The 21,575-nt window shown below is 40.6% G+C and overlaps 1 long non-coding RNA gene across 2 annotated transcripts; it reads left to right on the forward strand.

Annotated features, from left to right (window-relative positions):
• The first annotated feature begins 9,272 nt into the window (after positions 1–9,272).
• Positions 9,273–12,161, forward strand: LOC311043833. 2 transcript variants are annotated; one of them, XR_014600653.1, is made up of 6 exons: positions 9,273–9,321; positions 9,689–9,742; positions 10,184–10,224; positions 10,499–11,210; positions 11,497–11,562; positions 12,043–12,161. It is a non-coding gene; the product is annotated as an uncharacterized lncRNA (long non-coding RNA). The 2 variants fall into 2 exon arrangements; XR_014600652.1 differs by having other exon boundaries at positions 10,499–11,562.
• Positions 12,162–21,575: the final 9,414 nt, after the last annotated feature.

The raw sequence follows: 21,575 nt of genomic DNA on the forward strand, positions 1-21,575 counted from the left end.
CAATCTGATTGGTGGCCATTTTCTCCGCATTTCCTCCATGCTTTCAACTACGTGACCCTTTCGATTGGGAGGTGTATTGCACTCTGATACATTATAACTCTATGAGAAAATGGCCACAGATCGGATTGAAATGCTTTTTATTGAACAATACGGAAGATACAGGTACTTCTGAGGGCCCGTACATAATTGCAACATCCGTGGCCATGGGGTAAGCACTTTATATTTGACTTCTGAACGTATTATGTAGATGTACGGACCACATAGGGAGAAAATGCAAACACCATGTTGAAGTTCATCCATGACTGTCGTGATATGACAGTCATGTTTCAGGACTATAGCTGCGGTATATAAGTGCGTCAAAGGGACGGATTCATCGCTCCATCATCCCCAAAGCCTGGTGCTGTCTGTCTGTCTGTCTGTCTGTCTGTCTGTCTGTCTGTCTGACCGTCGGTCTGTCCGTCTGTCTGTCCGTCTGTCTGTCCGTCCGTCCAAACTGCCTGGTTATTACAGTTTTTTGCCAAATACAGAAAAAGAAAGAAAAAAAACCCCGACTACAACAACATCCCATTCATTCTTCAACGGAAAAAGAACACGGACCTCTAAAGGATTAAAAAGACAAACTTTATAAACTAATGACGCTTAAAAGTCTGGAAACCAATTATTTTGCAGAGCCATGCAAAAGCCTGACGTGCGCCGTGTTTGAAAAAAGAAAAAGAAGAAAAAAAACTGACTCTGGTGTTTGTTTTTACGATATTATTTAATAATAGCTTGACCTGAGATTTGACCCCCTGACTATGATATAACATATGAGGGGGGGAGGGGCAGAGGGGGGCGGGGGGGAGGGGGGAGGGGCTGGCATTGCTTTTTTTCCATTTTTGTTACATAAATTCCTTCAAAGGCCCATAAAGTACTAAAGCATTGCAACAACGTTACCTCTATTTTTGCCACAAGCTTCGTGGGAACTTCTGTGTGTGTGAGTTTAACAAAAAACGAAAAAACACTGTCCGTCCGAGAATTATTATTATTATTATTATTTACTTTCCCAAAGATGTGTAAAAAAAGACAATTAAGTTAAAAAAGGACCATAGCTCTTGAGATTTTTTTGTTTTTGTTTCGTTTGTTCCTGTGCAACAAGATTATTTATTATTTATTGTCGAAAGACCTGATGCCACTTTTGTGTAACTTTCTTTACTGAAGTAAAAAAGAAGAGAAAAACAAACAAAGATGAGATTGTACCCATTGTTGTCTGAGTTATCTTGTCAAATCAATTTCTTTAAAACCCTAACTCTTTATATGATGATGATGATGATGATGATGATGATGATGATGAGATGGTTTACAGGACTATTCCACGAATAAAGACAGAATCAGTCTCTGCACCAGATAGCCTATAGGCCTACTGCAGTCATGCTCATAATAGTAGCTATAGACTCTATGCCCAGCAGCCATATTGGAAAGAAATTGGGCCTTTTCCTTACTTCCTTAAGGAAGTAAGGAAGAGTACCAATAGTACCAATGAAGGCTCTGTTCCATTCTGGTCAAACAGAGTCAGGGTGCCGATATTGTGCATGTTGGCTCACTGGAAACACTCTGCTACACCAGTGGGTCTCAAAGTGTGGTCCGGGGACCCTCATGGTTCCTTGAGGGGGTTCCAAATGGCCCCTTACGGGTGTGCTCTGAGAGTGTACAAATGGAACCAAAATGGGTCCATTTGGTTCCATTTGTACACCATTGTGGGGGTCCTTGAAAAGAGAAAAGAAAAAGAGAACCACTGTGCTTCACTCAATGGAACAGAATCATTGGTAACACCTGTGAAGGAAGTAAGGAAGAGGCCCAATTTATTTCCAATATGGCTGCAGTGCATAGAGCCTATTTCCAGTGTGATTTGAGATTTGTTTGCTGACTGGTAGGATGCATAATTCATGCTCTCTCGTATGACTTGCCAAATATAGCAGATCTACAAGCTCACAATGCGTCGCATCCGCGACACATTGTGAGCTTGTAGATCTGCTATATTTGGAGTGCGATGCCGTCGTACGGCTAAGTATAAATGAGGCCCATACATCTTGTGGGATGGGTGGATGGATCAATCAGCCAGCACAGGATTGATGGTAGACAAGCGTTCTCCCTTCATATAGCCTACGCCTTCTAGAATACAGATAGCCTTCTATGGACTGATTGTTTCCCCACCACGATCATTGAATCGTTTGTGCTATAAAAAACAAGGAAACTAAACAAAACACACAAACAAGGAACAGGCATTTATATAGGCTACTGTATTCATGGTTTCACCCAACTCACTACAAATGAAGAGGGGACAGTTTTGTTTTCGAGGCTTATGGAAACATAATACAACATGTATGCTCTATTTCATCTATTTTCAAAGGAATTTGGCCCTAAACTGGTCGCTCTTGCATGATTCTGTCAGATATAGCATCTGCAAGGCTGGGCATCTCCATGTGAAATTGGCTGTTTTAAAAAAAAAGTGAAGAATCAAAACATGCTTTGGAAAATGGTATGACATATTGTCAAGTATACGTGATGTGAACATGCACGGTGCGTCATTATCAGACCTATACATTTACACCCTTCGACGTCTTGTTTATGTCAATGACATGGCTATCCACAGGTTTTGTCGAATTGGGTAGCAATTGTTGAAATATTTGGGCCTTTAATTGATTGATTGATTGATTGATTGAATACTTTATTAACAGTTTGCAATAATGCTAAAAAGGATAACACGAAAAAAAGCCCTGAGGGCTTGTTTGCATTGTGGTCCTACGTATTCAATTCATCAAGCCTTGAATGTCAAATGTTCAAATCATGTGTACTTTATATTAGTACAGGCCATTGTCCAAAGGATACATTTATTATTATTATTACATTTTGAAAAATAAAAGTTTGAGACTTCCGTTTACCATATACAGTAGGCCCATGACAGTAGATCTACAGCGATTAACATAACGTGTATAGGCTATATATGAGGTTTATGATGTAAATATCACACCAGGCTTTCTCAAAGTGGGTGCCATAATACTTTGATAATATTTGGAATCTACAAGAGCTTGTAGATCGGCTATTTGTGGTCAATGTTCCCCCCAGATTAGGGATGCATGGGGTTCAAGTGGTTAAACGGCAATAAAACAAAGTCATTTTCAATCTGTCCAATAATGGAAACGGATATTCACTCAAGTTTTCTTCGTGACATACTGTATCTTAGGGGGAAAGATTTACATAATTATGAACCGTAATATGACACAATTTAACAATGTCATGCAGGGGTGCCGTGGATGATAAGTCATTTACAGGGGTGACCCTGAGCCACCGCCAGAACCACCGTCCTGCACAGTGTTTTTTTTGCATTGATTGCATACTTTAATTGGTCAGAAATGTAAACAGCTGCAGCCAGACATTTGGCCAAAAGGATAACACAAACAAGTCCTGGAGACTTGTTTCCATTGTGGTCCTATAAACAAATAAAGGTAAAGAGTGTTTACCTCTTTACCTAAAGAGTGTACCTTATACTGACAGAGGCCATTATGCAGTATGGCTGAATACAATCACAGGCCGCCTCTCTGTGCTCACCGCATGCCACACTCTTCTAATCATTAATATGTATTTTGTATTTATTCAAGTGACTGCTTGGGCTCCGATGTCTTAAGGCTTATATGATGGCATGAAATGAAAAAAAGGCTGACAATCGCAGACATACACTATCTACCTTCTCATGCATTATACCACCATCCTCCTCAACATTCAACCCCCACCTCTAAAAAAGCACATGGGTTATTGAAAAGGAACATACTGGACCCCTATTTGATTCAAGGTGCTTCGCACAGACAGAAAAATAAAGATGCCAACTGGAACCAAAACTGGTTCTGAGCGATGCCAGTGAAGAACCTTTTTTTTTCTAGTTTCAGAAAGAACCTTCCAAATGGTTCTCTGCTGATGTTCCATCAGTCCAGATCTGAATATCATAGAACAATGGTTCTCTACTGATGTTCAATCAGTCCAGATGACAGGCTGGATATCATGAAACAAATGGGTGAAACACTCCATTTGGCTTGTCTAGAATGTGAGTGTGTGCACAACAACTCATCACCTATTGACACATGTACTCACATGACACTTCATAAGTCAGCATATGATTGATTTGGGGCGTTGTTGTTTCATAGGCATTACATGATAACTCATTCGAGTTATCCTCGCTGTTTTATGTGTTAAGTGCCAATGGTGTGGGGAACAATATTGGCGTTGTGGGGAGAGTCCAGACTCACCATGGTGGATTGGTTGGAGTTGTTGTATACACAATGTCTTGCAGAAAGTCTTGACGTAATGTAACATGTTTTACAAATGGTTATTTATTTATTTATTTATTTATTTATTTATTTATTTATTTATTTATTTATTTATTTATTTATTTATTGATTGATTGATTGATTGATTGATTGATTCATTATTCATTCATTATTTAAAACTCTGGTAGTCATTTTATGCTCTGACAGTTAAGGTATTTTCTTTTATTGTCTTTTTTTAGCCAAAACATTATTTTGTTTAACTTTTCCCAGAAGTGCATGGTGTGAGAGTTGAAGATGTTCTTTAATCATAAAGGTAGTTGTTAATCCACCATTAGGCACTAATCAGTAACAATACATCACATCTCAGCTGCAAACCAGCTCTTGTAGAGTTGGACACATTCTTCACATCCATAACGGACAACTTCACAATGAGCCACTTGAACATGCAGCATGCCAATTATGGGGGGGGGGGGGACATTCGTCAACAATAAGCAATCTACAAGCTTACAACGTTGTGACTTGTATATCTGGCCACACGTCAAACGTTTGACATGTCACGACGTCATGGCAATGTCACATGTTGACTAGGGGGGGCGATGAGTTACGATTCTGTCCCTGACGGCACTGAGACGGCTGAGGCGGACTTCGAAACGTTCGGCACGGTGACTCGCTCGCCTAATGGCTCTCTCTGCGGTGACTCTACTGGCTCGAGTCCGCTTTAGACGGCACGCCTCCGTCGTTTTAACAGTTGTTTAGCGGAGCCGTCACCTTTTCACGTCTTGGGTTTGGGAACGGCACACTTCCGCATTCTTGGAGTGCGGAAGTGACCGGGACGGCGTCAGATGACAAAATGGGTACCCCGCCCCTGTCAGGACAGACGTTTGCCATTTGGTCACATTTGTCCCATAAAGTCACTATACTGCGTTTTGGGAGAGAGAATTATGTTGATAGATCTGCTATTTTTGGCAAAGAGATTTGTTCTAGACGGGGGGAAAAAGCGGTCCATGTACAGTTTTAACTCCGGTCCGTTTTAAGTCTAAGAATTGAGTTCTTAAGTGGTTAACATGCAACGATAACACATGTCTTCCATGATACATACAGTATGATTGGCCCTTTATTTGAGCTATTCATATTCTACACGACAAGCGGCCTTCTTGTACATTATTGTATTCGTAGTTCCAGAGAAGCAGATAATGCATTTGAAATGGTTCATATAGCTTTACACCAGGGGTCTTCAACGTTTTCTAAGAACCCCTTAGCTGATGAAGCAGGACACCCACTACATATTATAACAAATGTTGCAGATTCAACTTTTTCATTTCATAGATAGCTTGATTGCCGTATGATTGACTATCGGTGTTGTGTAAATGAATGTGTTTTGTTTGTTTCAGACATTCAACCACCTAAACATTCAATAGTTAGTAAACTTGATTGTTGGCTATGTACTTGGTTTGCTCCTTTTTCCCTCTATACCAAACCACATTGCCGAAAATAGCCGATCTGCAAATCTGCTATTTCTGGCTAATGTTCCCCTCGGAATAGGGAGATCCCCTAGGGGTCCCGGACCCCTGTTGAAGACCCCTGCTTTACAAATTATGATCCCGGTAAGTATGCAGCAACAATAACATCAATACAGAGATAAGGCGTTTTAAAAAGCCATTCGGGCACTACACAATAGTGACATGTGCCCTCTTCAAAAGGCACTATGTTAAAGGACGACTTCACCCATTTTCAACCTATCTTCATATAATGGTTCCTCACTAATGCTCCTGATAAAATGGTGCAATTTTTTTCTACTCTTCAGAAACCCACCTACCAGCCCATAGCAAGCGAAAATCCTAAATGAGACCTCCATTATGTATCATTTGTGTCTCTAGATAAAGATGAGCACCAGCCGAGACCAAAGTGCATTTTCTCATTCTTCTCAATTTGAACTCCTGAGATATGACACTGTTCAGTCTCACAGTGATCACTGTTTGAGTTCTCAAAATGATCTTAATGGCGTCGCTATTATGGAGTCTCATCTCTGTCTTTCAGTGATCACTGTTTGAGTTCTTGGGATAATCTCACTAACATCTCTTTTAAAGAGTCTCATCTCTGTCTTTCAGTGATCACTGTTTGAGTTCTTGGGATAATCTCACTAACATCTCTTTTAAAGAGTCTCATCTCTGTCTTTCAGTGATCACTGTTTGAGTTCTTGGGATAATCTCACTAATATCTATTTTAAAGAGTCTCATCTCTGTCTTTCAGTGATCACTGTTTGAGTTCTTGGGATAATCTCACTAACATCTCTTTTAAAGAGTCTCATCTCTGTCTTTCAGTGATCACTGTTTGAGTTCTTGGGATAATCTCACTAATATCTATTTTAAAGAGTCTCATCTCTGTCTTTCAGTGATCACTGTTTGAGTTATTGGGATAATCTCACTAACATCTCTTTCAAAGAGTCTCATCATTACGGAAGAAAGGAAATATATGAACATATATGCCAATATATGGCAGGTATATGCAGAATATATGCCGCAACAGCCGCATATATGCCATATTCAGGTTCATATATGTGCATATATGTTGATATATAGGGAATATATGTTGCATTCGTCGGTGTCCAGCCGGGACCAGCTAACTCCATTTTGCTATTGAACCCCCTTTACATCTGTGTAAAGTTTTTTTTTCATAATAACCTATGAAAAGTATTAAAAAGCGCCTCGAAAACTCCCAACTCCATTGGATCCTCAAACTGTCCGTCAAAAACAAACAACTCCCCCTCCTCTCATGCTCTCCACTGCTCCATACTATATATACAGGGTTTTTGCCAATTGTCAAATATAAATACTACAGATTTAAAAAAACGTAATTCAGACTTTTTTTTTTACCGATTGTCAGATATAAATTTGGACAGTTTTCACTGTGTAATTTCAGCGTTAAACCAATATGCAGGATGTGACTGAATATCACTCATGTCAGACTGCATTCATGCTTTACCCTCCACCTTTAGCAGAGACTTTAAGTGAACAGTCATTTGCTCTCGGCTCTGGTCACCGTTTTGCGGGGTGTTTTCACCAACCCAGTGACTGGAAGGTTTAGGCAACACACAAGACACAACACACAACAGTGTAATAATAAAATGTTGATGGATAGGTAAATGCAACTGTGGTTGTTATTGTTAGTGCAGTAGGCTACAGATTTGATAGGCTACAGATTCTATTATTCATGAATGTATTTTTTTTTATTGATATGCCATTTATTTATTGTTGGTGTGCCATGATTGCTTTTGTTAAATACATTTAGTATTGAGTATTGAGGCAGAATTGTTTGTTGTACTCAACTGTAGAAGAACAACAGTGGTAACAGTTAGATCCATGGATGTTTCCAATGCATGTTAAAATAAAAGTTGTTTAAGTACAGCATTCAGCTTGATCTATACTTAGTATATGAGGATGGCGCACACCATAAATAGCTGATCTCCAAGCTCACAATGTGTTGTGATGTGTTGTGAGCTTTGACATTCATTGTCAGCTGTTCTTATCAATGATGGACAAAACCTCCTAACTCCACTCAATGATGGACAAAACCTCCTAACTCCACTTGAACTGGATTTGGGTAAAGTGGTGATAATATAATGACACATGCAAGTATCTGATAATATATAAAGTCACAATACCAAGTTTGATGAGGCAGTATTGCTTTGTTTTAAAAATATAAGGTTTTCTTCATTTTCTGAAAAAAATATATTTTGTTTTTCATTTCCTGAACAATTACCATTTTGGAGTTAGCTGGTTCCGGCCGGACAGCAGAGATATATATCTTATATGTGTCCACATATATGCCACAATCAGGTTCATATATTTGCATATAGTCATAAATGCCTACATATATGCCTACATATATAGCTAATATATATAGGACTGTTTGCATATATGTCATACATAATGCCTATATACAACTCAATTTTTTATTTTAAAGTATTCATTATTGTAAGTATTTCCATTCAATGTAGATTGTGGATTATGGAAGATATGTATAAAGACAATATTATTTAATTAGGTCTGCTGCCACTCTTATTTATTTTAAAACACAACTAAAGACCTTTCTGTTTTCCACTGCCTTTGATTGAGTTATTTTTCTTTTTTCTCTTTTCTTTTCTCTTCTGCACTGCAACTGTATCTATAATTTTGGTTTATGCATCCTAATGTCATGTTATAATTTTATAATTGTGTTTCCTATGAAATGTGCTATACAAATAAAGTTGCCTTGCCTTGCCAATGTTTTATTGTATCGTCAGGCTATCTTGTAAATAACAGCTCAATCTGGGGAATCCATCAGTTTTTTGGGGTAGGGGCGAAATCCTTTGAATTTGTTATTGCTGAATTACTACTTGAGAGATTAATAACAGTTTAACACTTTAGAACCTTTATTTCTCAGAATCAAATGAAAAATAATTAAAACTGGCATCCTTAATATTATTGTAATTTTGAGATATCATGGACAAATTTGTGCTTTTGTGTTGAGAAAAGTTAAAAAGTAACATATCATTCATAGGCTACATCATCATCATATCATTAAAAGAAAGCAGGCAGACAATGAAATCCATGGTCTGGAAGACTGCCTGTCCGCCGATTGGTTATGTGATGTTTCCCTGACAACCAGCAAACCAATACAACCACAGCTGTGCTGTCATTGGCCGTCCCTTATCACGTGACCAGCCCCGTTTCAGCGTTGCCAGGGTTTTTCATTATAAGTTAGCCCCCAAGATTTTATTTGAAAATAGCAGATCTACCAGCTCACAACGCGTCACCCACAATGTGACGTGTTGTGAGCTTGTAGATCTGCTATTTTCAAATAGCCGGTGCATACAGTAGCTTTAAAGTGTTCATGTGGCCCATAGTCGCTTCTTTTGGGCTTGTTTTCCTAGACCTGGTTGCCTATTTCTCTCACAGAATCTGGCAACGTTGCCTTTCCACAACAACGGTCCCATTTTTGAAATGCGTCAGCAGGCAGCAGCTATGAAGAGAACACTACGGAGGTAACTATTATTATTATTATTATCTACATGTACAGCTTCTGAATATAGTTGAAATAACTTGTTGTGACTTAACACACACGTCCATGCAAGCTACTTTGTGTTAAAACATTGTGTGGGTGCCTGGTGGTGGAACATAAGTTAGCCTCTAGGCTAACTGATATAGCCTCTTTACCATCTAGTTACACCTCTTAAGTTTTTAGTAACAACTAATATTGGTCTTTCCACCGACAGGAATGAGGCTAACTCAATTACTGTGTATCTGGATGAAGGTATTGATGTTTGTTTTTTATGTAGAATGCATGGCTCTGTTTACCAAGTGATTTTTGAACTAGTTGCTCATTAATGTTTATTTTATTTGTGATTGCAGGGCTGTGCAGGCCAGGCCAGGCCAGGCCATGGTGTGACTCAAAGAAAGCTTAAGGTACACGGTACAATCATTTATGCTGTTGGCAAATAATAATAAATAATACAACAATAATAATGCAATAGCTATTGTTAATCAACCACTAAAGCCTAGTATATACTTTGATACAGTTCCCCCAGCACTTATACCTGTACACCAGATCTCTTAGCCGAAAGCCAATCTACAAGCTCACAACGTGTCGCAACACAATATGTTGAGAGCTTGTAGATCGGCTATTTTCACCAAATTTTCACCCTGAAGGGACACGTGGTTTAATGTGGTTAGCCTAATTTATTTTAAACCTAACGTTAACCAAACTTGAGTGAGCCAAGAATTATGGCAAATTGAGGTAAACATAATGGATATTTGCCACAAAATATGCATGCATTGTTATTGTTGTTGTTGTTGTTGTTGTTGTGGTTACTACTTCTATAGTCTTACATTTTCTTTCCTTTTCAGGGCTGCGTTTGTTCATGGCACTTCATGGTTCAAGCATAACTGTAAGTCATATGGAGGGGAAATGGAAATAAATGTTCTGTTCTCCCAGATTTACATACCTTTTTAGACTACAACTGAATTTGGACAGTCTGCTCTGCTATCTTACCATTGTAAAAGTTAATCACTGTCTCATTTCAAATTTAGGACAACTATTTACTATTGGGAGATTAACTACACTTATCAATACAAACTAAGTTTGTTAATATAGTAACCAGATTTTCCATGAAATAATTATAGTTGTAGCCCTAATACATTTACATCTGCTGCATTTGTCAGGTGGACATTGTGAAGGGATCCTCCTGGGTCCTGACGCTGCTTCAGAGCAACCTCAAATGTAAGTGTTGGTCTCAATCACGTCATCAATAAATAAAACACATGTGTTAACACATTATATGGTATGTTATGGGATTCACCTAAAAAAAACTTCAACTGTTTTACACTGTTTTAGGGGCTTGTGTTTTCTGATGCTTTATTGTGGCTAATATTTATTAATATTTGTTCCATGCTCTAGAGCTTAAAGTGTGGGGCCATTATCTCCCTACTCTGTGTGGAGTTTGCATGTTCTCCCCGTGTCTCCTAGGGTAGTTAATACCCTCACAAAAACATGTAGTAATCCTGGTCACTATACTGCCTCCCCCTGGTCAGCCGGGGCGCCTGATGGAGGGGAACGGAACTGGTTGGAATAACGTGTTCCTTCCACGCGCTATGTCCAACCAGGGAAACTCCCCCCTGTCGGGTGATAAGAAGCGGCCTGCTTGCTCCTCATGCATTGAAGGAGGCATGAGCTTCAGCTTGGGCTCTCCCTAGGCTGGCAGAGGGTAGGTAGTGCCCAGGATTACATAGGTAATTGGCACTGGGTGAAAAAAAATGTGGGTTACAAAATCGTGGGATAAAAATTATAATAAAAAAAAAAAGTGTGGGGCCATTACTATGTGAACAGTGAACATCAGCTGCTGCAAATCAGCATTTCCATGGCACTACTTACAAGGTAAGAAAACAGTTGACATATTTTTGTTTTGGACATGATCAGGTACCAACTGATGCCATGTTCGACTTTCTTGTCTGTATAATTGTCAGCTTGTTACAGTTATTGGTTAATTTGTGCAATTTTGATTTATTTATGTTTACACTCAAGCCTTTTAAAATGCTGCCTGGCTCAGCTTTGTACCACTTTGTGTTCACTCTGTATCCCCATAAGCTAGATCTGAGATATGTTGTCTGTGAAACCGCTTACCTTTCTTTTGCAAATTAATAATTACATATTATTACTTAAGGGCCAAAGCATGGTGATGGGGAGCAGCTGGAGGCCCATGATCCAGTCAAAAAGATGGACACAATTGGTGAGTATAAAAAAAAAGAAATTAATTGAGAAAGGAAAACAAGTTCTTGTATGCAGTAATTTGACCTCATAGGATTTGCCAACTATGGTCAACCCTGACCGACGGAGGCCTATATTTGGTAAAACCTGTGCAGATTAGCGCTGTCGTTGTACAATGTCCCATAACAAGTTAAGTGGAGTTCATGTGATGTCAAGCATCTATTTTTTTTTTTAATCAGGCTATTTGGAAAAGCCTAACTTTACCTTAATATTTGTAACCAATAATAATTGCAAACTTGCCAGGTTCTTGGAAAAAAATCACGAGAAAAATCACTACTAAAATAGTTAATTTGTTTGAATAAAGGGCATTATCATCAATAAACTCACAGAGAAGCTCTTGTACACTAAAACAGGCGGTGTAGCAAATGAAGTGAAATGCTTGGAGTCTGTAGTAGACTTTGGTCCACTGTTTTCTCATTAGTTCCTTTTCTCTTCTCTGTAGAGACAACCCAGAAGAAGTGGCCACACACTACCAAAGGATGGCTGGGTACCCAGCTGATCCTCTCATCCCCCCCTCTGACACACAAGTGGAGGCACGCATTGCTGCTTGTCTGGCTAACATCTCGGAGTGGATGTCCAGCTCAACCTGGACAAGACCGAGCTGATGTACCTCCCGGGGAAGGGCTGTCCGCACCGAGACATGGCCATCATCATTGATAATGCTCAACTCGGACTGCGAAGAATCTGGGTGTGACCCTGGATGATCAACTGTCGTTCTCGGCAAACATCGCATCAGTGACACGGTCCTGCAGATTCCTCCTCTACAACATCAGGAGGATTCGCCCCTTCCTCACGGAGAAGGCAGCCCAGGTGCTCATCCAGGCTCTTGTCATCTCCCGCCTGGACTACTGCAACTCCCTCCTTGCTGGTGCTCCAGCATCTGCCATCAGACCTCTGGAGCTTGTTCAGAAAGCTGCGTCTCGTCTGGTGTTCAACCGCCCCAAGTTCTCCCACACAACTATCCTTCTCTGTTCTCTACACTGGCTCCCCGTAGCGGCTCGGATCCAGTTTAAAACCCTGGTGCTAGCCTATAGGGCAGCTCCTTCTTACCACCGGGCTATGGTCGATGCCTACACCCCTGCCCGACCACTTCGGTCTGCCACCTCGGGGCGACTGATTGCCTCGTCACTCAAGGGTCCTTCTGGCCGATCCACACGGTCACGACTTTCTGGCACGTTCTGGCCCCACAGTGGTGGAATGAATTTCCCACTGATGTCAGGACAGCAGAGTCACTGATGTCAGGACAGCAGAGTCACTGCCCATATTTCGCCGCAGGCTGAAAACCCACCTCTTCAGGAAACACTACCCTTCCTCTTTGCCTGTCCTACTTGTTGTTAACTAGTTGTACGAACGCTTGTTTTATTGTTGTATTGTTTTATTGGATCTTATTTAGTCGATACACTTATTTGTTTTAGCTCTTGCTCATTTGATTTTGCTATTTGTCTCATCTGTTTAAGGAAAATAGGTAGCTGATATATTGCACTTTTACCTTAGCGCTAGATATACTCTTGGTTGCTTGTTTTTGCAGAAAATGCACTTCTGGTGATTAGTAGTTTTCGTTCCCTACCTATGTTTTACATACTGTATTGGATAGATATAAAACATATGCCCAAGTGATGGGAAGAATGTCAATATTAATGTGGTTGGCTAGTTATTAAAAAAAAAAAAAAAGTGAATAAATAAATGTGAAATATGTACATATATATGTAATATACATATATGTAGGTGGCCAATTTCGAATATGTCACATATATGATAAACATATATGTTCATATATTTCCTTTCCGTTAACTGCTGTAAATGTGTCCCTGTGTTGAAAATAAATGTTGTACTGTTAAAATGATCAATGATGTCTATTTTTTTTCAGAAATCTGAGTATTAATTGTATAATTCTTAATTGTTTCTCATAATTCTCATGTGTGTCTCAGATCGAGGTCTCATATAGCTCCATTAATGCTCATGTGTGTCTCAGATCGAGGTCTCATATAGCTCCATTAATGCATCCAATAGAAATAAATGAGATGAGGAAGAGATATTGAACTCACAATGATGAGATCTCTATAAGGGCTCATTATTCTCAGATGTTTCTTATTATGTTTCTCAGATTCCCTTCAATGAAGGCTCCGGATGAGATCTCCTCTGTTTATCATACTTCTCAAATACTTCTCAAGTTATTGCCTGAACCAAACTTAGTTATCTTAGACTTAATATCTCATTCTCATCTCTCTCTATTGCTCCTAGTTTTGTTCTTAGGAGTAATAGGGCAGCAGCAAATGATCACAGAATGATATACAAACGAGAAGGCAATAGTTATGTCTCAGAGTTGAGATTCAGCAATAGATAAGCAACAAAAATTTAGCTATGGGAGTGAAATCATCGTTAGGCAAGGTTTTTTCTTTTTCGAGATTTTTTAAAATGTACTATTATTTGTATTAACGCAAGAACAATGGCTTCCATTATAGCATGCTAACTTTCCAGGAATGCAAATCCTGTAGTTTATATTAGCTTGGATTCCCCATCGATGATGTGGGGTTTCTGAACTGGTCCACAGCCCTCCTGTGAGACACAGACTAAGTAGACTAAAATGGCACCATATTATAATTAGTGAGGACCTATTATATGCAAATAGGTTGAAAATGGGTCATGTCGTCCTTTAATGCAATACATGTTGATACTGTTATGTCCTATATACCAATGAGCTTCACAAATGACATGGTGTACAGCATGCTAACTGTTGAATATAAACCATCAGCCCTTATATGGAGACATCTTTGCATTCTACACCTTCTGTCTTGGTCAAGTTTTTGGCAAAACACACCATTACACCACCCGTATTGTAAAATTAAAACAAAACATGTTTCAAAACACATCATCAAATTCTCAAAACAAGGTGGTTAACCTTTATTTTGCTCGAGACCCAAAAGAGAGTCTTTCCGGTACCCAAACTGGTGAAAATACTCACAACGCGTCGCGATGCGACACGTTGTGAGATTTTAGATCGGCTATTTTCACTACTTCTTTAAAATGTTATTATTATTATTATTTCTTTTTTAATTTATGGAATTTCTTTGATTTTCTTATTCATGAAATTATTTTGAAATGTTTTTGAAATTATTTTTAATTCATAAAAAAATAACTACATTGGATCCAGTGGAACACAGGTTACTTGTTTTTCATTTCCTGAAAAGTAACAGTTTTGGGATATACAAGGTTTCCACCTGACAGCAACAATATGTTTTGAATAGTGTTCAACGGCAGCACTGCATGTTTATGCTATATATGCTGGAAACGCCATCAGCAGCTTGATGAAGCGCTGAGCATCTATATTGCGCTGCACGCTCACGTGTCTGTTAGCCTTGGATCAAGATTACCTAGATGTATTTTATCAATTTTGACATTTGCATATTTATGACTGGCTTGGGCTTCACCACCCAATTGTCACTGGGCATCCGCCCGTAAAGTCTGTATTACTCCGAACATGTACAAATGCAAATTATAAGGTGCTTACCCGGTAGCCCCGGATGTTACCTCGGCATTCTGAATCTTTGTGCACTGTATTAGTCCGTATTTTAGATATAGATATCAATAGATATGTGTTTTAATCCCCTCTGTGCCTGAACGCCATTCCCCCCTCTCGTTTACTTCCTGTTTGCATTGAGTGTAATACCAGCTTTCACCGGATGCCCCGTCACTGCAGCCCATTGAGGAATACAGGGAACTTCCGACAGAATCCGACACAGACGGGATTAAAACACATATCGATTGATACATACGGGCTAATACAGTGCACACAGGTTCCTAATGTCGAGTTAACATCCGGGGCTATACAGGGTCAGCACTTTATTTGTTTTTCGCTGCTTTCCGCGCAGATGTCCAGTGACAATTGGGGGTTGAAGCCCAAGACTATCATAGAAACGAAAGTAAAAGTCAGACTCGATAAGTGTTTTCAGCTGGAAAAATCCAAGAACAAGTTTGGTTGATAGAGCACATTTCACCCTGTCTGTCGGTCTGTCTGTGTGTGAGCAGTTAATCTCGGACACCGCTGGACCGGTAGGCATGAAACATCAACCGACGCATTTATTTTCAAATTGGCCTCATGGTGGCGCTTACAACAGGTTGCTTCACGTTTTGGCCCAAAACTCTTGAACCTGGAATCCTTGGATCATGAGGCAACTCCCCATATAGGCCACGCCCATTTCCAGCTGACAAGAGAAACACTTTTTGCCGCTATTCCTACACATTTTGTCCAAAAGTCACACAAATTGGTGCGCCTTTTCTCCTTGTCTGTCTGTCTGTCTGTCTGTCTGTCTGTCTGTCCAGCTGTCATTACTTATACTTACTTAATAACCTCTGCTCTGACCCACTGTCCCTCCAGGCTATGGTGGCATACATGTCCGCAAGGCTATGGAGCCAATTGGCCCTAGGCCGTCCGTCTGACATATGGGATCTACTCTACACTACATTTGGCTCCAGTCGACTCAACAGTAAACAAACCAACACAGTATAAGTGTACACAGGGTATCTGCACATTTCTAAAGTGACAATTGAATGACTTTTAAGACCTTTTTAACACCACACTGGCCAAATTGTCAAATATTACGTACAAAATAGGCAAACAAAATGTGATGCCTCAACTCCTACAATAGGCTCTATGCACAGCAGCCATATTATCACTTCCTTCACAGGTGTTACCAATGATACTAATGAAGGCTCTGTTCCATTTAGTGTAGCACAGTGGTTTCCACGACCCCCATAACTCTGGTTCCATTTGTACACTCTCAGAGTTACACACCTGTAAGGGGCCATTTGGAAGCCCATGAGGGTCCCTGGACCCCAACTGTAGACCCACTGGTGTAACAGAGTGTTTCCAGTGAGCCAACAACATGCACAATATCAGCACCCTGACTCTGTTTGACCAGAATGGAACAGAGCCTTCATTAGTATCATTGGTAACACCTGTGAATGTCTTCATAATATGGCTTCTGTGAATAGAGCCTATTCCAAGTGCTTGTCAGGGTGGGGGGTCCCCAGTTCAAATATGATTATTTTGGGGGTAGTTGCGGCCTGAAAAGTTTGGGAACTGGTCTACTTCACAGCATCTGCTGATGCAGAAAGAGAGACAGAGAGACAGAGAGAGAGAGAGAGAGAGAGAGAGAGAGAGAGAGAGAGAGAGAGAGAGAGAGAGAGAGAGAGAGCGAGAGGGAGACAGAGAGACAGAGAGACAGAGAGAGAGAGCCAAGGAGAGGTGCAGTGTGTGTAATCCGACACCATATCACAGCACTATCAACTGTTTTACAATTCGACACACACACACACACACACACACACACACACACACACACACACACACACACACACACACACACACACACACACACACACAGACACTGAGGCCAACATTCAGCTGATAACCCTCTATACTTAGTAAACTAATACTTGTTGACAGACCCGTATCGGCTCTGTAGGCTACTTGGTCCGCTGTTTTCTTTCCCCTCTACACCTAAACCTCTTTGAAAAATAGCCTATCTACAAGCTCACAACGCGACACGTGGTGAGCTTGCCGATCGGCTATTTTCGGTTCCAGGGGGTCCCCAGCAAAATAGCATCACAATTGTAACCACTTCATCCATTTCTACGTTGGCTATTACAAAATAGCTGATCTACAAGCTCACAACGCATATCAGTTGGATTGGCGGTTCTGGACAACCGCCTATCCGAACTGCTCCACGGTGGGCACTACAATCCCTCGATTCATTGCCCATATGCGCGCCCGTGCTACTTATACGCTGAGTTGGCGGTGCCCGGGATCGAACCCAGCAATGTTTTGGACAATTATTTTTAACACAAATCTTCTCTTCTGTCATTTTACTTGACAAGTTAATTGTCACACAAATATTTGTGACATACATTTTAATTGTGTTTTTTTGGCATTGAACATTTGGATCATAATGCTTCATCATGGCTTTTAGGCTTTGTAAACAAAAGTTGCAGAGGGCAGATATAACTAATAACTGACATATTTAATAACAAAAAAAAAGTCAAAATAGCTTAAATAGACGGTCTGCTGTAGAAGCTTATAACCCGCCACGATGTCACACGTTGTAAGCAAAAATAATTGCAATTGCATCATAATAATTGCGATTAGTCGATTATGTAGTTATTGTGACAACTTAAAGGGATACTTCACTTTCAAAAAAACTTTCGGTCATTTTATCGTCTACTCAGGCTTGAGCCCCCCAGACCGTTTTTAAGTTGCTTGATTCAGTATTTAGATATTTGATATTCATTTTATCAGACACGCCCCCTTCCTATACAAACCCATTATAACTTCAAACTCCATTTTTAACATGTTTGATTCATCAAAAACACCCGTCCTTGGTTCTGGTGACTCACCCTGCCCTCCTAATACGTGAGGGGGCCGTGTTTTTTCGATAACTTTTTCCATTTATTTTATATATATTTCTTATTGTATTTAATTTTTTTCATTTTCCAAATAAATATTAAAAATAAATGAAAAAAGTAATTAAAAAAAACGGCCCCCTCGCGTATTAGGTGGGCAGGATGAGTCAGCAGAACCAAGGACGGGTGTTTTTGATAAATCTAACATGTTAAAAATTGAAGTTATAATGGGTTTGTATAGGAAGGGGGCGTGTCTGATAAAATGAATATCAAATATCTAAATACTGAATCAAGCAACTTAAAAACGGTCTGGGGGGTTCACAAAAGTCCATGTAGACGATAAAATAACCAAATGTTTTTTTGAAAGTGAAATATCCCTTTAAGCCAAGGTTTCAGGGCAGCCGTGTGGCCATCAGCGGGTTGGAGCTCCAGAGAGGCGCTAGGCGAGCGAGTGGCCGCATCGGGTGGCGTGAAGTCTGCTGCTGCTGCCTCAGCCAAGCTCAAGAGAAGCTGCGGACAGAGAAAAACAACACGTATCGTTGCTACTTGATCATTCTACAGCGTCAACACACAAGTTTGTAGATCTGCTACTTTTGCTTTTTTTTTTATTTGAATCCTGAAAAGTAACAGTCTTGGACATATAAGGTTTCCACCCGACAGAGACGATAAATAATGTTAGAATGCTTGTTCACAGATCACAACTCAGCGTTCAACACCATGTTCCCCTCCACACTAGACACCAAAGCTTAGAACCCGAGGACTGCAACCCCAAGCCTGTGCAGCTGGATCCTGGACTTTCTGTCAGAACAACTTCAACTGCCCTAACCCTAACCCTAACCCTAACCCTTCCAAAATAATGGCAGAATAGCCTTAAAATAGCAAAAAGAAAAAAAGGATAAAAAAGAACAACCCCCCCCACACCCACACCCCACAATCTGGGAACCCATTAGGGGTTATTTTCCCTTTGTTTTCGCCTCTGGGGGCACCACCTCCTTTTTTGTGTAGGAACAAGGACTCGGCTCCGCCCCTTTCTTCGTCAACTTCCTCCTGGGTGCTTCTGTGTTTGTTCCTACCAACAACAACACTACACTACACGTTTAGGACAGTGGTGCTGACAGAGTCTGCATAGATGGCAGACCGCGGTGGAGCGAATCAGCGACTTCCAATTTCCTTGGAGTTCATAGAGCCCTGAGAAACTCACCTGGGCCGTACACACTGAACGAGTGGTGGAGAAGGCCACAACAACGCCTCCACTTTCTCAGGCGACTGCAGAAGTTGGGTGTGAGCTTGCGGGCCTTCTTCAATAAGAACCGCCGGGAGTGTCTGCGTCCTCCGCCGTTGGTATGGGAACTGTACTGACCTCAACATTTGTCCCGATTGATGGTGGCATCTAAGTGAAACAGGTGGTGGAGTGTGCTTCTGGTGTTAATAGGCTCTATTCACAGCAGCCATATTATGAAGACATTCACAGGTGTTACCAATGATACTAATGAAGGCTCTGTTCCATTCTGGTCAAACAGAGTCAGGGTGCTGATGTTGTGCATGTTGGCTCACTGGAAACACTGCTACACCAGTGGGTCTACAGTTGGGGTCCAGGGACCCTCATGGGCTTCCAAATGGCCCCTTACAGGTGTGTAACTATGAGAGTGTACAAATGGAACCAAATGGACCCGTAAGGGTCCATTTGGTTCCATTTGTACACTCTCAGAGTTATGGGGGTCGTGGAAACCACTGTGCTAGATTAAATGGAACAGAGCCTTCATTAGTATCATTGGTAACACCTGGGAAGGAAGTGATAATATGGCTGCTGTGCATAGAGCCTATTGAAGACCATTGTGGTTGTATCCAACTTGTAGATGTCATTAGTGCATTCAGTCAGCTTTTTGAATCCTCCATGGATATACATGAACCTTCCGTATAGTGGTTTGACCTCGCCTCTGGAAAACTCCCAGAAATCTTGGGCTTCTTATGTGATTATTTTTTAACTGTGGTGCCACTATATGTCTAAGAATTGAATACCAAGGCCCTCATTGGAAACAAGACCGCAAGGACTTTCATGAACGGACCTGTTAGACAAAGTATTTTAAATGTAATTGTGCTGTTTTACATTTTTTTGCCTAATAAAATATCCAATCAATCAAAATGAGCGTCGACATCAAACGCACATTGCAAAACCTAGTTGTAAGTTAGACCCCTTGATGGAACGTGCCGAAAGGCAATTACGGTTTCCAATAACTGAAAAAGCATGTACAGTATGTGCATTGCGACGCATTGTGAGCTTGTAAATCAGCCATTTTCATCAAATGTTCCCCCCAGAATAGCTATCAGGGTTCAAGTGGTTAATGTGGCTTGGGCTGGCTGGGTCTGGAGGGACTGAGGGCAGATCCTCTGCTTTTTTCCCCCCTTGTTCAATGGATGGGGAGCGACGCAGGGGGAGAGCGCATTGGGGGACAAAGGCTCCTGATAAAATAGCCTTCAGGTGCTCTGTGTGTGTCTGGGCTCGGTGGCTCATGCATTCATGGCCGATGGGAGGCCTAGAGAGAACAAAAGCGGCACTGTACCTTGGGCAGGTTTGAGGGGGAAACAATGGCCCCCTGGATGAGACCACATTCAATCGGGGGGGAAGGAAAAAAAATGGACGAGGGGGTACAACTGGATCCTCCCTGAAGCCCGGCGCCTCTCTCCCAGAAGCCCAACAACAACACTGGTTTGTGGGGGAGAAAGGGCTGATGGGGAGACATTGTGTGAACAAAACCCCTTATCAGCATGGCTATAGCTCTATAGCCGCCTGAATGGAAGCTGCTAGACAGAAAGTCAACACGCCCCATGCAGGTAAAACTCTCTGGAGAGCAACATGTTTTCTTTTTTTATTGCTGGCAAACAGGTGGCTCCGACAGGCTAATCAAACTAGTCGATTTTTTTATTGATTATAAAATGAATCAATAATTTATTTTAATAAATGAATCGACTGGGGGGGGGGGGGGGGGGGGGGTCTTCAAGCTCACAACCCATTGCGACGCGATACATTGTGAGCTTGCAGATCGGCTATTTTCGCTTTTTTAATGTGCGACGCCGTTGTACAACAAAGTATAAAATAGGGCTTAAGTGGTTAATCAGACTAATAGATTTAGTTCATTATGAAAAAAATATATTCCATCGATTCCTTGATATAAAAAATATAAATTATAAGAAAATGAAATGAAAAATAATATGAAATATATAATATGTAAAATGTATATAAAACATGTATAAAAATAATACAAATAGATATATGAATGGATTATTTGAGTAATTGAGAAGGTTATCGATAGAATAATCACTAAGGAAATAATAGAAGTAGTACTGGCCAGTATACAGCCAGTCAGCCATTTGTTCCTATACTTGGAGTGGGACATTACAAGCAATAATACACAAGAACTCACCGTATATTGTGATTGTGTCACAGCTATATGAGTGCTGTTGGCAAAAGGCGATGCAGAGCGTAGCTGTGGTATAATGTGATCCATTACAGCCTTAAGTTGACCAATTCATTCAGCCTCAATTGAACAGAAAGCCATAACTGTGTTTCTTATCCAA

This window comes from Gymnoscopelus microlampas (genome assembly GCF_963454915.1).
Source record: "Gymnoscopelus microlampas genome assembly, chromosome: 4".
NCBI lineage: Eukaryota > Metazoa > Chordata > Actinopteri > Myctophiformes > Myctophidae > Gymnoscopelus > Gymnoscopelus microlampas.